Source organism: Octopus bimaculoides, chromosome 10 (assembly GCF_001194135.2).
Source record: "Octopus bimaculoides isolate UCB-OBI-ISO-001 chromosome 10, ASM119413v2, whole genome shotgun sequence".
In the NCBI taxonomy this organism is placed as follows: Eukaryota; Metazoa; Mollusca; class Cephalopoda; order Octopoda; family Octopodidae; genus Octopus; species Octopus bimaculoides.
This window is the reverse complement of record NC_068990.1, coordinates 58,846,863-58,850,522: the sequence shown is the minus strand read 5'-3', so window position 1 is coordinate 58,850,522 and position 3,660 is coordinate 58,846,863.

Sequence of the window (3,660 nt, the reverse complement as noted above, 5' to 3'; positions counted from 1 at the left end):
ACCGTCCCTTGACAGTGTGGTTCCAAGGTAAACAAAGGTGTCAATGACTTCTAATCTTGTTCCGTTCACAAAGATGTTTGGTTCAGTATATATTTGTCCAGGTGTGGGAGTAAACATTACCTTGGTTTTTCTCAGACTTACTGTGAGTCCAAAATATGTACATGCAGTGGAAAATGTATCCATTAAATGTTGCATATCTTCCTCTGTGTGTGCCAGCAAGTCAGCATCATCAGCATAAAGCAATTCTCTGACAAGTACTCTGAAAACCTTTGCCTTACAGTTAAACCTGGTCAGATTAAATATGCTTCCAGATGTCCGGAATCTAATTCCGATTCCCCTGTTACAATCGTCAAATGCATACCAAAGCAATGTGGCAAAATATATAGAGAAAAGTGTAAGGGCAGGAATATCTCCCTGTTTTACACCGTTGTCCACTGAAAATTCATCAGATAGATTACCATTAAAAACTACCTGAGCTTTCATGTTGCTGTGCAATTTCTCGAAGTGGCTCACAAAATGTGTCGGGCAACCAAGTTTGCACAAAAACAATCCACAGTGCGTCCCTGTTTACCGTGTCAAATGCCTTAGTTAGATCTATAAAAGCCTGGTATAGTGGCATTTGTTCCTCTAAACATTTCTCCTGAACCTGCCTTGCAGAAAATATCATATCCATCGTCCCCCGCTCGGGCCTCAAACCACACTGTTCCTCAGGAATCACATGTGGACACACATTCTCCATGAGACGTTCTAACATGATCCTCAAAAGTATCTTCCCAGTATGTGCCAGGAGAGTTATTCCTCTGGAATTACCACACGCACTGATTTGGGTCCCTTACCTTTGTATATAGGGATTAGAATGCCGTTTATCCATTCCTGTGGCACAGAGGATTCAGTCCAAACTTGACACATCAGGCTATGAATTTCGGAGGAGATGTGATCCCCACCTGCTTTCAGAATTTCAGCTGGAATACCATCCAGCCCAGGAGCTTTGTTGGATCTCAGTTTCCGTATTGCCAGTTTTACTTCTTCAATGGAAAGCGCATCGTCCATGTGTTGCATTATCACTCTTTGGGGGATATTATTTATCACATCCATGTTCACTACCGATGGATTATGGAAAAGTTCCGCAAAATGCTCCCTCCATCTGCTCATTATTCCAGGAGGATCCTTAATAACCTCATTTCCGTCTAGTTAAAAAAAAAAAAGAATAGCATGAAAGTGATCTTTATCAATATGAAGAACATATCTAACATCGTAACCAGGCGGATTGCAAGTATGTTACAGCTACACCAACAAAGAGAAAACATACATGTAAATTTTGCAGTATATAGCCTATTTTACCAAAGAAAATTCCTCCGAATGATGCACAAAATAACGTGCTGATATATTTTCCAACCACAGCATAACCTACTACGTATCTTTTACGAAAAACATATTCAAAAACTACCCTGTCACCACCAAATGTAGAACATCACAGCACTTACCAAACACATTTGGAAATCGAAGGAAGCTGGTAAAAGGAATATTAACACATAAACAAGCATAGACAAAGCAACATCGTGCAGAAACGGATCCCCATCAGCTGTTATACTTCGAGCATACAAAACGTCATGAATCTAATTTTCATCACCAAATCTGACATCAGAGGTCAAAAATGTTCAGGGTCGAATTTACCATTTCTCTGTTCACTTTTCTGGTTCTTTTTATTTTATGTAAGTTTCCTTTCTTTCTTCTTTTTGCTCCTTTTCGTACTGTCGTCGTCACTTTTCGTGTTCTTTTCACATTCTACTTTCACTTTCGTTCGTTACTGTTCATAATAAGAATTAATTTCACCTCTCTGTATGTATGTATATTCATATGTGTGTAAGCGTGTGTGTGCATATGTGTGTGTAAGTCTATGTATGCATGTAGTGTGTGTGATATGTATGTATGCGTATGTGTAAATGTGTAATTTTAGCAGTGAAGTAATGTAAAAGACTATAAATATTAAATTCCTCTCACATATATGCATATGCACACACATACACGCTCACTCACGCAAACATCCACACATTTTATGTACACACATACACACACACACATATATATGTATATACACATACATGCATACATTCATACATATATGTTCATAGATATATGAATATATACGTGTATATATATATATATATATATATATGTATAATTTTATATAAGTCTTTGTATATGTACAATCACATCTTTACGACAAGAAAATAAATATAAAGCAACAAATAATAAATTGATTTTAGTATCAGGGTTAGAAGGCATTTAGCTTGTAAAAAAAAAGTGTTTATGATGATGTTACTGTGATTGATTTCCTTACAATTTGCTAGCTCTGTCTATTTAGCAAACAACACTTTGTGTCAATGTCTCCTTTTTGCCGGGCAAAAAGCAAAAAGAAAAGGCTTTTTAAAACCCCATTTTGTTGACACTACTCAGTGAAATTATCGGTTGATAGTGGAAGAAAGCCCTTTGGGTAGAACGTATTTCATTGGGATAATAGCTTTCATTGGATTGGCTGACACGATTAGACTTGTCTTGAGTATTTCAAACTAACATAGTCTAAAACACTCTACGTAGTATTACCCTCGTTGCTGTAGTCGTTATTGTTGCAGTTGCTGTTGGTGTTGTAGTTGTCGCTGTATTTGTTATTGTTGCTCTTGTTGTTGTTGGTTAGTGCAAGATGAATGCTGATTAGGTAAACCAATGATCAAAAGAATTCCAGCCCTGATAATCCTGAATTTCTTCTTTTATTATTTTGTGCTTTTTTTTTTAAATGCAGACATAATGTAATACAGACTATATTATCCAATGTGTCCCTTTCTTTTTTTTACGACAACATGCAATATGAGGAAGATTTGGCTGTTACTTCTAACAGAGCGAGTGACCACGTTAAAACTCCCTGTGATAAATTTGATGTCCATCTATCCATTCATCCATCTTCTCCGCCCATTATTCTTGGAATGATTGTGGAGGGTAGAATCCCCAGGCACCTCTGCCTTACGGTTTTATCAGAAGCAATGGTCATTAGACTTTCTGGCTGGATTCCTAAGCGTGACCAACTGAGGCTACAGAAATTATCGAACCATCTTGTCTTTGTCTGCTCCTAAGCCTCCTGCCAGTTGGCTTGGCTCGAATAATGCGTCTTGCAATACTTTCCTGCGACATTCTAATCCCATGTCCGTAGTACCGGAGTTGTTTTCTTCCAATGAGGAGAAGTAGTGGTTCGAACTGGAAGGACTCCCTGATCTCAGTGAAACGCATCCTGTTACCATTGGAAACAATATTAACGACAACAATAATATTGGTTTAAAATTTTAGTACAAGGACAGGAATTTCGGGAAGGGGTAAATCGATTACATCGATCTTAGTGCTCAACTGGTACTTATTTTATAGACCCTCGAAAGGATGAAAGACAAAGTCGAGCCCGGTGGCATTTGAACTCACAACGTAAAGTAGAAGAAATGCTGCTAAGCACTTTTTCCGGCATGTAACGATTCTGACAGCTCACCGCCTTACAGCAACACCGTGAATAATATTGCTTTCAAATGCTGGCAGCAATTTCGAGAGAGAGGGTTAAGTAGATTACACCGACCCCAGTGGTCAACTGGTACTCATTTTATCGACCCCAAAAGGATGTAA